Below are 13,256 nucleotides of genomic sequence, written 5' to 3'. Positions count from 1 at the left end.
GTGGGTTCTGCCTACACCTCCTTTGTGGATGTATTGCTGGGGAGGGGGAGGGTGCAGTAATCATCTGTAGGCAGCTCTTTGCCCAAATACAGAAGATGGACACAGCTTGGGTGTGTCCAACAAGTCCGGGGGTTCCCACGCAACACATGGATTTTTTTTTTATCCAAAGAAGCAATTTCTGCCCTGAGGTAGATGTTCACACCTCACCCTTTGGAGTTTATTCCTGCATATCTGATAGCAGAATTTAAACACAGCACAGATCTACCAAGTGAGAAACCATGAAAAATCCCTTTCATGAGGCAGCAATCCCCAAATCCCATGAAATAGCTCAGTGAAAGCCTCCTGCAGCCAACTGTGCAGAGAGTCTCTCTCTGTGGTTTCAGGCAAGTAAGAGCTGTGCAGTTCTCACCCTGTTGAAGTAAATAGAAAAAGCCTCAATGAATAAATGCAGCCAAGATTTCATCCAGGAATTTAAGTGCTGCAGTGCTTTATAGCTTCCACTCCTGATAACTGAAACATGGACAACCACTTGTTTGGCCATATTTAAAAATAAACTGTTGAAAGGGAACATAAAGGTGTTGATAAGACCCTTTAGGCATCTCCTTACTTGTGCCATAAAACCAGACACAGAAAAGCAAAAGGATGTTTCTAAAGGGTCACGCTTTTTTCTTCATACTCAGCAACAGCACCAAGCTGCTTGCAGGAGTTGCTCCATCAAGTACTTCAGTCACATTTTGCCAGGAATGGGAAGGCTGATTTCTTTGCTGCTGTTGGAAGTGCCCTGTCCCTGCACATTGATGAATCATTCTGTTGACGAGGACATATTTTCAGGGACCCTGTCTCTTGTATAGAGGTGTCTTTTGCTTTTTGGGAAGGCTCACCTATACCACATGACAACTATTTACAGCTGAGGGGAAAGTGACCCTGAGCCTCCACTTAGGTTCTTACAAAATCCATTTCTAGCTCCTCTGCTTGTGTTCTTTATCAAGAGCACAAAACTGTTCCATATTTTTCTGATATTTTCTCTACAGAAAAGTATCCAAGTCAAAGCTTCTCAGACATCAGAGAAGTGAGAACATTGCTATATCTGAGTCTTGAGCAAAACTTGATAGCTTACCTTAAATATTTTCCTTTGGCACACCATTTTAAAAACAGATCTAACAAGGAAAACACATGCAGACACATTTATGGTACTGAGGAAACTTAACTTTGGAGCCATTTATTTAGGGAGGTGTTTATGTTGTTCAAGTCTCTATAGGCACGTGTTCAACAAAAGGTTTGAGACATGATGCAGAGATCAGCTCCTGAGATTTTGTGTGTCACACAAACCAGCTGCATGGTTTAAAAGTATCCTTCTATTCTTAGGCTCTACATCTGTGTCACCCTTGCCCCAGAGAGAAAAAAAAGGGTTGCACAGGAACATAGTTGGCACACACACACTGTGAATCAAATGGGTTGGGGCCTGAGAGAGACAGAATACTTTATGTCTGAATTATTTTTAATATATTTTTCCCTGTTTGTTATATACTTTTCCATCTCCTGTGCTCTCATTGCACACCACAAAGTGTTTTTCTTTCATTTCTTCAATTTTGAGAACTATTGCATGGACATGAAAATTTTGGAATAATTTAGCAATGTTTGTGTCATTCTCACAAAAAAGGTAGTGCCAGTCCAAATCTATTAATTTCCATTTCTGTAGTCAAGCACGTAATTCTTGTGAATAACACTCAGATGCAGTTCATAAGAAGTCTGTATGTATGCCAGGGAAGGGGATGGTCTCTCTTAGGTGGCCTCTTCACTTTGGAATAGAATCCTCATTTTAGTACTGCGAGTCTTTTTAACATGTGAGTTTTGTTGTGTCACTAGACGTGATCCAAACCAAGAAAATCTGACCTGAGGAAAAAAATTGTAAAATACTGTCTTGGAACAAATTGACCTGAAAACTTTTTTCCTGCCTTTCCTACTTATGTTCAGGAGCTGCAATAGTCCCACCTTCCTGTCTTCCTGTGGAGACAGAATCACTGGGGCTTGTCTCAGTCCTCCCAGGTCTTGGCTACGCAGCTGGGAATTGGGCAGCTCCACCTGAGGCTCTGTGGGATGTCAGCATCCTTGACTGACACAGGGAGTCAAGACCCTCTCTGAGCCAGAACTTACAAGTTCCTCCCTTTTTGGAGTCCCTGGGTGTCCAGGCTCAGGGTGTGCTGCCTGGCACCCCCCCTTCCATCCCGCAGGCTGGGGCTGGCTGCCAGTGCTGCTCGCTGCACAGCGACCCTGCCTCCAAGCAGAAGTCCCAGCTGGACCCTGCCCCCAAGCAGAAGTCCCACCTGGACCCTGCCTCCAAGCAGAAGACCCAGCTGGACCCTGCCCCCAAGCAGAAGTCCCACCTGGACCCTGCCTCCAAGCAGAAGACCCAGCTGGACCCTGCCTCTAAGCAGAAGACCCAGCTGGAACCCTGCCCCCAAGCAGAAGCCCACCTGGACCATGCCTCCAAGCAGAAGACCCACCTGGATCCTGCCTCCAAGCAGAAGACCCACCTGGGCCCTGCCTCCAAGCAGAAGTCCCACCTGGACCCTGCCTCCAAGCAGAAGTCCCACCTGGACCCTGCCTCCAAGCAGAAGTCCCAGCTGCCAAGAGCCCGAGGCAGACCCGGCTGTCTGGGCTGCCCCAGCACCACAGACCCAGACAGAGGGGCCCTGCTTTTTGTGTAGACTGCCCAGAATCCAGGCAGGGGTTTGCTTGTTTAATTTGGTGAAAGCTTGAATAAGAGACTTTTCAAACAGAAACTTTGCAGGAGTAGAAACAAAAGATTTTCCCATGAAGTATAGTTCTGTCAGGAATACTCCTTGCCATATTTTCTGTAACTAGGGTAGCCTCTACAGTGAGAAAGGTGTTTCTTGTCGAAGAATGCACACAGAATCTAGGATATGGAGGAATAAGCCCTCCTCACTGGTGTTTCCTAATAGCCACTACAGCAATCTGTACTGCCTTTCTCGCCTCCCACAGGTTTTTGAGAGATAAACTAATCCCATCATGGTAGAACCTGACCAGTCCAGAGCAGATGCCCCTAAGTTGGTCTGAGGATTCTTTCTGACCCTCAAAGGTTTGTAATGCAAAACTTTCATAATTGTGCTGATCTTCAAAGAAGGGATGTGAAAATTCATGGTGGGGATGTCAAGTCACAAGAGTTGATGTTTTAAAAAATATATCATTTGCCAGGACTGCCAGCTGCTGGCCAGACCCTGAATTAGCTGCCTTCCTCAAACAGCAATGTCCCCCATCTGCCGGATAAAACACTCCTTTTGTGCACATTTTCACAGCTGAGGTTTGAACTAAATGCCTTGTGGTCTGCAGACATCAGCTTCACAAAGACAGCCAAAAAGTTTCTTGCTCTGGACTAGACAGGCAGGAAACTAAAACCTTTCTCAGCTGGAAGCATTCTTTGCCTATCTCACAACATCCCTTCCAATCATATAAAAATCTTTGAAGGAGAACATCTCCCTGCAATCCTTCACAGAGTGAATCTGCTCAGGCAAGGCATATTTTGGGGAAGGAGCCAGATTTGCTTGGTGGTCCTGGCTTTTGGCATCCACCATGACTCAGTAGGGAAGAGAGAATAAATAAAATACTATTAAGAGGTACAACAATGTTACCAAATGAGATTGTGCCTTTCCCAATTAGAGTTGTTTTTTCTATCTCCATATGTTGCATATTACAGAGCCCTTTTGTTGGTAAACATATGCATGGCTCTCTGCAGGGGTGCCAGGGCCACTCACCAGCAACTTGGAGACTGAAATTGTGCATGACGTCTGATATGCCATGCAGAGATGGTCTTGTTTCCATGTGTACTCTGCTATAGCACTGAGAGGCTCTGAGAATCTGGAAGCTGTGGCCTCTTCCACAGGTAACTGTCCCTAAGAGAAATGAGGGAGGTTGGGAATAGTCTTAGTGATTTTTGGTTTTTTGTACAGTAGATCCACAGTAATAATACAGCAACTAAAAAAATTTCCAAATGCCTCTGCCCTTACCCAGGCCTATGGCAGCAGTACATTTGTGAGTCAGGCAATACCATTGCAGTTTGTAGTGGACAGAGGAAGAAGCAAAGTGATTTTTCCCAGTGGTAACTCACTGTGCATAAGCTGAGCTGTGTCTGTGCTTCTGCTCTCAGTTCAAGGCAGATCCAGCTAAACTGTCTTTCTCTGTGGGCCCAGGAGAGTGGTTACCTGGTCTTGGGTGGCAGACTTCGAGGTTACAAACACATGTACAGGCAGTTACTGGGGCTTAGTCATTTCATGATTGTCTGCATATGATGGTAACTCACTTTTGTGCTAAGCTTTGAAATCACCTGGCACTTTGCTGGCAGACCATGCAATAAAATTCCCAAATCCTGGTCCTTGGAGCTGTGCTTTAAGCACTGGCCTGTCAGTTCATTTAATGCTGCAGCAAGCCAGGTACAACTTTCTAACAAAGCTTGAGCATGAACCACAGGAGAGTAAGTTTTAGTGTAGGTACAGTATGGGCTTTGAAATAGGATCTGTTCTGCCTCCAGCTGTTTCTTCATTAGCCTTTACAGGCTGAGTAAAAGCCGATGGGCACCAGAAAATCTCTGGTCATCTATTTCTCCATTAATTCCTTTGCATGCATGTGGTTCAAGAGTGATGTAAATCATCATCTCTCTCAGTCTATTTATCTGTTTCTTCAACAGGCTCTCATGGTAACCAACAACTACTGTATTTAAAGAATGCACTGTACCACACCTACTCGGTACAGCACTTTGCAACGGAATAGTGAATGGAATAGTGAAAGAAAGAGGGACAGAAAGAGACAGGAAAAGAGAAAGACAAAAAGAGTGAAAAAGAGATGAAGGTGAAAAAAAAAGAGAGAACCTCATGTCCTTTATCAGGAAAAGGGAAAGATTCGGTTTATTTCTGCTGTGACTATGAATACCAGATCAGCTAACTGCAGTTTAGGAGGTCTTTCTATATGGTCTACCCAGTCCCAGTTATTTTAATTCTCTGTTGCCAGCTGGCCTCTGCAGAAATCTATTCAGGGTTCAATTCTAAACAGTAATGTTTGGGAAAAGTACAATCTAAAACAGACAGATCTGTATGTGTTTAGGTTTTGCTTTCTTTCCACTTTTAAATATTAAAAATTGACTCCAGCTGTGGGGTAAAGTAACGCCCAACCTATAAAGACACCGACAAATAAATCACAATGCAATTTGCTGTGCATTTTCTGAGGTCTAAACACCAGCTCTTGAAAGGAATTTTCCATGATTACATCCTGGGAGTATATCTTAACCACCAGCAACTTGTTTGACTTTTATATTTCTTAAAAGTCATCCCATTCCAGCAGGGCCAAAATCTGCCATTACTTCTCTGTCACATATCTCAGGAGTTAACTGAGCCATCAGATGCTACTGAGGACACATGCAAAGCTTCCCTATCTCTATCTAGCATGCTGTTATGCAGAATAGTTACCTTGTGTGTCTATATTCCTCTTTGTACAAGGGTAAATCACTGATTGGTCACTCCCCTCAGCTAATCAATTCTGTTTGTGTCCCCCTCTTTGCTGTGGCAAGTTTAGGCAGCTTTGCCTGAAGCTAAAGCTTTTATTACTGCTCATCTTAAAGTCACTGAAGAGCAGAAGGTTTTCCATTTCATCGGGGCGCTGCCCAGAAAAGTCAAGTTTAGCTCCTGAATTCTGATCCAGCTTACCCTGGCATATTTTGTGGCTCACAGCAATCAGCTCCTGCCTATCCTACATTTCCCCCTCAAAAAGCATAAATATTTAGTGTTTGAGAAAGGAAGAAGACAGAAATTCCATCTTAAAGGCACCACACTTCACTTTTTCAGGGTGCAGCCATTAATCCACAGAGTCCTGTTAATCTGCACAGCCAGGATAATAATCTAGAAATAGCTCTGATGTTGCTATCATATTTTTAAATTTATAAATTTACTTACAGTTGAAAAAAGCTGGCTTTGAACCAAAACCCCTTGAACGATCCTATTTCAATTAGTTACAAAACATTAAAAAAAAGAAAGTTTCTGGCCAAAAGTTTGCAGTGTAAATTTTTTTGTGGGGGAAAATAAGTAAAGTAAAAATTCCTGACCAGTTGTGCTCTGCGTGGCATTTCACTGGTGCTTACTCCAGATCTGCAAGTTGTTCTCCCCTTGAGAGCCAGCCTGGGGAGTGCCTGCCTCACCAGGCAGGGGATTTAAGAGGTTCCTGCTGTTCTCTGCCTCCAGTTACGCTACCACTGCCTCTGTGCCACTGGCTCCGTGTTTTGTGTTGTTTTCTTCTGGACCAGATCAGCAAGAAATGCAAAGAAAAGCCTCTGCTAAAACATGTTTTGGTTTCCTGGATCAGTTCCCTGATGCAGCCAAAGCATTACATTGTCCTGATGAGGGCAGTGAGAAAGAAATTGCTGTGGAGCATCTTGCACATCTGCTGGTCACTGGAGGAACCCTGAAAAGCAACTTTACTTTTAAAACACATTAATGGGCCCACAAACTGGTTTGGTCCCAAGCCCTTTGCCATCCCTGATCAAACAAACATAGATTCACTCCTGGGCAGTGTCAGACCATTCTTCAGAGCAGCATCATCCCCCCCATTCAGCTGAATTTTTTTATTGAGGTTACTGTACCTTACTCTCAGGAGGAGTGTGAAGACCTCCTGAAATCACAAAAGGAGAAACAAGGATCATGAAGCTGAATAGAATCATTGAGCTGAGTAGAAACTGCACCCATAAGAATAAGGTAACTATGAAAAAAACTTGAAGGTTCCAAAGCTGTTGCCAACAGCAAGAGTTGCAAAAAATATCCAACCAAACCAAAAAGGTTTCAGTGAATGAAGCTGATGGAGAAGGTGAAGAAATACTATCAAAAAGACTGGAAAATGCAAAATTTTAAAAGGATGCACAGTGCTTTTAATAGTAACAAGGGGACAGTGTGAGAACAAAGCAGGGGGGATGTATATGAGGTTTATTGTGATAAGTTAGATAGGTCATGCAGGACAGTTTAATAAAACTTGGAAGACAAAAAGAATTATCAAAAGCAAATGATAACCAGAAGCAATTTACTCCAAATTGTGACAATATGACAGAGCTAAGAGAGATAAAAATACCTGCTCTTAAAAAGGGTGAGAGGTAGAGAGAGGGTCTGGAAATTTACAACTTAGAGAGCTTTGCAATGATTTAAAGTTATTCAAATAAATGCACATATTTAGGAGCACCTAGAGAAAAAATATTATAAGAAACAGGAGCATGAAATTGTCAAGAACAGATCTTGTTAAAGTAATGTACTTTTCCTCTTTGAAAGGAAATCTACATCATGGAAAAGGGGAAGTATATGTGATGTCTCTCAACTTTAGTAATATTTTTTACATTTTTCTGATGTTCTCATGCAGAAACTTAGCAGTCTGGCCTAGCTGAAACTGCTGTGGGAAGGGTGCACAAATACTTGGAAAATGTAGCTGAAAAATACTCAGAAATTAGTTCTTAATAATTTCCTGACAAACACGAATAGTTGCATACATGAGGTTTCAGAGAAATCTGTCCTAAGCTTGGTACCATCCTGCATTTTCATAATGACTTGAATGATGGAAGACCAAACATACTTGTGAAATTCACACATGACCACCACATTGGCAGGCTTTTGGGGGGGTGGGGGTGGGTGGGCAGGAGAGGAATTTAAAATGATCTTGATAAATTTAAGAAATGGTCTGAAAGCAATTAGGTGAAATTCAATAAGGACAAGCACAAAGTCCTAGACTCAGGATGGGAAAAATCTATCATATAAAGACAAAATAAATGCAGGAATGATTCTTTCCAAAAATAAGGCAATTTTTGAAGCAGAAAGGAATCAAAATTACAGTCCAATTTTTGTGAATCCTGTGGACATTGAGAGTATCAGGTAATAAATGGGCACTCCTCTAAGACATAAGCCTTAATTTTTCACCCCCAGGAAAGATCACAGAAGTTCTCACATTGCCATTTCCTAAAAGACTGGAAAGGGGCAGTAGGCTGGCTTTGTTCTTCCCAGATCTTGAGACCCTTACTGCACTACTGCTGTAAGTTAAAGTGCATTTGGAAAACCTAGGAGGAAAGAATGAGGAAAAATATATGCCTTTTGTTTTCTTCATAAATATCAGTATCTCAGTATTGTGATCCTCTGTTTTCCTGGCTGATAATATCCTGCTTGCATGGAGTTAAATCAAAGCAGGCTGTTAGTGAGAAGCTAGCAGGAAATGAAACAATGTAGGGCCATAAGAAAGTATAAATATATGAGGTCCCATCATGGAGAACACCGAGACTCACTGAGAAAGCAATGGGAACTGATCCATGAGACCCAGCCCTGTCCATGGCTCTGAGTGTGCACGGGGTTTTTCACTGAACAGAGATTTTGTGTCCTGGTGGGGAGGCACGTGGCCACCACAAGAAATCTTTGTTGAATGCCAGCTTTGCATTCATCCCAACGTAAGATCAAAAGGAGAGCAGCAGGCCAGAGGTACCTGGTGTGGAAGGAAATTTGGGCAGGGAACCTGGAAGGAGCTGGTGCAGGACAGGCCATCCCCAGGGAGGGGACAGGCACCTCCTCTGCCTGTGCAGCGAGGAGGAAGGAGCTGCTGCTCTCACCTTCGCTGCTCTGCAAGAACGAAGAAATGAAACTTCCTTTTAGTGGTGTTATTGATCTCAACTCCCTCAGACTTGTTTATAGTGTCAGCATTTTAAATATCCTTACAGAGATCAAGGCAAACTCAGCTTTTAGAGCAGCAGGAGGGAGACACGGGAGGCTTTCTCTGCAGAGAAGGATGCACTGCCTACAGCTTCCTCCGCTCCCCGGGGACTGGGTGTCCTCTGCCTCCACCACTTTGTGTGGTGGGGCTCTGCATCTGCTACAGTTTAAAAAAAAACCCCAAAACATTCTCGTGGATATGCAGGGCGTAGGCATTTCAGAGACCTTGGGAGTTAAGTGGGTGTAGGAGATAGCGTGTATGTCCTACACAGAGCGGCAGAGAGAAAGGGAGAGACGGAGCAGCGCTGGAAAAACTGAGCAAGTGACAAATGTTCTCTCTCTTAGTAAATGAGTAAGCAACGAGAGAAAATAAATACAAATTCTCTGGTTTAACTCAGAGGCAGCTTTTGCTGGCTTTGGTGTGCATGCTTCTTCCTGAGCACTGCAGCCTCCAGCACCATGCATTTTTAATGATGTCTCCACAGACACAAAGATGATTTTTGGGAAGATCAGTGGGACACATGAGTTGCTACTGTCTCCTTTGCAACCTATAAGAAATTGGTGGCAATTCTGAAAACAAGCCAAAAATCTCAATATTAATATTCCACTTAGAGCCACTTAGCAAATAACACCCACTTTTCCAAGGATGCCACTTGATTAAAATAAAAGCTTCCATCAAGTCCCCAAAGAATCTCAGTATTAAATCCAGCTATATTGCAAGCAGTGGCACATTTTCTCCTTGTCATTATGCTTTAATGACAAAATAGAGACAATATTTAACCTTCTATTAATTTCTCTGGGTTTGATTACATTATTAGTCCCATAAAGACTGTCAACTGAGAACCAGGTTCACGACAATATGACTGGCTGGTATAAGTGAGCTGTGGCTGTGTGGTCAGATGTGATGGTGTCAAACCAGTTTTTGCTGCCTGAAGAGAGACACTATTTGCGGAGGAAACTTTTTCCTGTGCAGAGGTGCTTAAATCTAATTCGAGCACTTAAGATTTTGAAGACTGGTGATTATCACTCTGTGTGTATTTACCTTCTCTCCTGCTGAAACCAGCTGAAGAGAGATCATTGCTGTCAGCTCTGAAGTACCAAAGTGGATTGGAGGGGGAAACATCACCTGAGGCTGACCCACAGCCCTGCAGAGCAGCCTGGCAGGCGATGGGGACACCTGGGCTTTCCTCTCTGCCAGTGAGCACTGCAGGGAGCCAGCTCAGGGCATCAAGCAAGACCCACAAGGCTGCAGCCTGGCAAAGAGACACTGAATTCATATAAGGTATAAAGGGAACACATTTCACTTGCAGTTGTGGGTGGGACAGCACTGAAATACAGCCACCGGCCTTTCTTGCAGCACCCTTTTCTGGGTCCAGGTTTTCTGTTTTTCCACCACAAACACAAATATATTGCCCCTCCTAGCTGCAAAATATAAGAAGTCCAAATGTAGGAGTTGTGGTATCAAATGCTATGGAATTTATGTTTCCTAAATTCTTCAGCTAAAATCATGATTGTGTTCCAAGACCATGCTGTCTCTAGAGGTATGGACTTCAGGCTGTGGTGCCTTTGCTTGCCAATTCTAAAAGAAAAAGGAAGGATAAATTAATCTCTTATGTGCTGAGAATGTGTTCAGCGAGCCACCTAGCTTGGAAGGGGTTTATGAAAAGGCTCAGTTCTACAAATATTTATTGCTATATTACTGTGCTATTGTTCTCACACAAAATGTGGGCTTCCTATCAATTACCTAGGAGAGAGAAAAAAATCCTAAACCAGGATCTTAACTTTAAATTCTCGTTTTTCTTTTGAGGAGTAAGTAATTTCAACAACATTGGCTTTTATTTGTTCAGGTCTAAATTACTTGTAGTCAATTAAATTTTATGTAAGGGGAAAAAAAAATCACAAATGAGACCAAGCAGATCAGATAATCTCTTAGTCTCCCTGTGGACAGGGTGAGGTCAGTTCTTGCTTTTACTTTGCACCATACTGGTTGCAAAGTATTATTATTCTTGTTGCCATAACATCTTTTTAGTCCCGCAGAATGCACCCACATGGCAAGATGCTGAGTACATCAAGATGATTTTCAGTGTTCCTTCCATGCTCCCCTGCTTTGGCTTCTCTGTCCCTCACCACACTGTCCTTAGATGATTCTTTGTCACATGCAAATGTTCAATTTTTTATAAAGCTGAGACCTTGTGATTTTGAAGTATCTGCTTTTGCCTGTGGGAAATCATTAAGCACACTAGTCAGCTAAAGAGTTGGGGGAATGTCAGTGTCTGTTGGTGTACACCTCATAAATCATAAAGTAACTCAGAGCTGCAAGACTGTGTAAGTTCCTGCAGTACCTAGGTGAAGGTTGCAGCTGAGATCCCTGCTCCCCCTTGCTTTGCTCACCTTTGGAGGTATTTAGTCTGAGTTTCCCATCCTCTGCAGGGTCAGGCATCCCATTTGGGATCAGCTGTGTTGATGGAAAAGAAGCAGCATCTGCTCATGTTCTCCATCCCTGTGCCTTGCTCCTGGGGATGCAGGTGAATGTGCTTTGGAACCTGACCTGGGGATTGGCTCAGGCCAGCAATTTTAACTGTCTTAAGTCATACAATAGGATTTGGGCTTGCCTGCTTGGAAGGACAGGGGTGGTTATGTTCCCTTGGGTGCTTACAGAGTGGAGGACAGCAACCCCCACTGCCCCCAGAAAGGCAGGCTGCACCCTTGAATCTGACAAGTGCACTGGCTTAATGGAATCCATTTAAAGCTACCATAATTAATGCAGATGCAGAACAGATGTGAAGTCTCACCTGGCATTTTATGGTTGCATTAAATAGAATTTGAAGCACATGAGAAAAGAACTTGCACCTTCCTTGCACTGGCATCTTTGGACACTCTTGCAATACTTAGAACTGAGCCCAACATGAGTGTTGTTTGTTAGTCTTGAAACTGGAAAGAGACATTAGTGGGATAGTTTTCACTGGGAAATTACATCATGTTAGAACATGTTGCTGGAGATTCCTGGGGACTGCTACCACAGTGTAGCTTCCTGCCATAAACAAGGCCTGGGAGACAGCTGTGGGGAGGCCAAGCATCCTCGGGCTGGGCTGATCCTGCTCGTGTTGGCAGCTCCTTGGGCAGAGGGTGACTCAGCTGCAGCCAGGACAGGGCTGAGCCCAACTCAGCATCATTCCAATGACACGGTGCAGGCATGCTCTGCTTGCTGCCTGTAAGTGCCAACAAGCTTTTTGTTTGGTTGGTGGTTTTACTTTTGATTTTAACAGCCTATAAAGAAGTAGATCATGCTTTCTTTTTTAACAGTCTCAAAACAAGCAAAATCACCCCTCTTCTAAAAATTTTGCCTATGAAACCTCTATTAAATTCAAAGTTTTTGCCTATGATTATTCTCCACTGAATAAAGAGGAAGCATAAACTGTAAGAGTTTAGTTCTTGTAGGGCTACAATACTTTAGCCATCCCTTTGGGAGCTTTCTCTACTTAATTTAAAAACACCTCCCTTTCAATTCTCTTGTGGTCATTATCACACACAATTTTGCTGAGAAGCAGCTCAGACTGAACCACTTCAAAGACAACATTACATTTACAAAGGAAGGAATTTCTCTCTGACAGTTCAGCAGGCATCAGCATGTCCTGGAAAATAAGCATGCATCACAAGACAGTGTGCTGCACATGGGGAATCCTAAACAAAAAACTGCTTATAATGAGACTGCACACAGAGAGCTCACATGATTCTGAAGTAGCTGCTTTCAATGCCTTGGAGCACTGAATTAAACTGCTCAGAGCAAAGAGAAACTGCTCCTGGACTTCATGTGAAAATCATTATTAGGGAAAATAATTATCATTTACCATGTTTGTACAGTGAAGTCTTAATCGGTGTTGTCAGATTGCAAATTTTAAACAACAACAAACAGAAAGTGCCCCTTTCTTTCTTGAAAATATGGGGATTACAACTTCAGACAACATATAATTGATCAACTGGCATTGAACCAATTTATTGCAAAAGATTGATACTTGCAATATGCTGTTTAAAACTACTGACGCAGAGAACACTTGTAACCCATACCTGAGGCTGATGGGTGACCTACAAAAGCTAAGATGTCTGGCAAATATATTTTCCTTTGGCATTTTTCAAATCAGATATTTACTTTTCTTCATTATTCTTTCTCTTTTTTGTGGGAAGATGTGCTTTCCTGGCCAGTTTTTAAATTCTCATTCGGAAACCTGAGACTGAGTTCTGCTTTTTATTAGGTTTAATTTTAAAAACAAACAAAAAACATGATTGCAAAAAAAAAAAAATCCATTTTACAAGCAGCTTTACCACTGCTATGTGTGCTAGTGGTAGGAAATCCACATCTGGGGACATGCAAGACAAAAATAGCTCAAGGTTATTTTAGACCTGAAGGTTTGTGCAGTGCTACAGACCCAATCAGCTCCCAGCCAGCGGTCTGTGCCCTGACCCCCATCCTTGCACCCTGCAGCTCTGCAGCACACCAGGCAGCCTCTCCAGCAGGCTGCAGCACAA

Source organism: Onychostruthus taczanowskii, unplaced genomic scaffold (genome assembly GCF_017590055.1).
Source record: "Onychostruthus taczanowskii isolate IOZ18803 unplaced genomic scaffold, ASM1759005v1 scaffold4, whole genome shotgun sequence".
Classification (NCBI taxonomy): Eukaryota; Metazoa; Chordata; class Aves; order Passeriformes; family Passeridae; genus Onychostruthus; species Onychostruthus taczanowskii.
Note: the sequence above shows the minus strand (reverse complement) of the source record.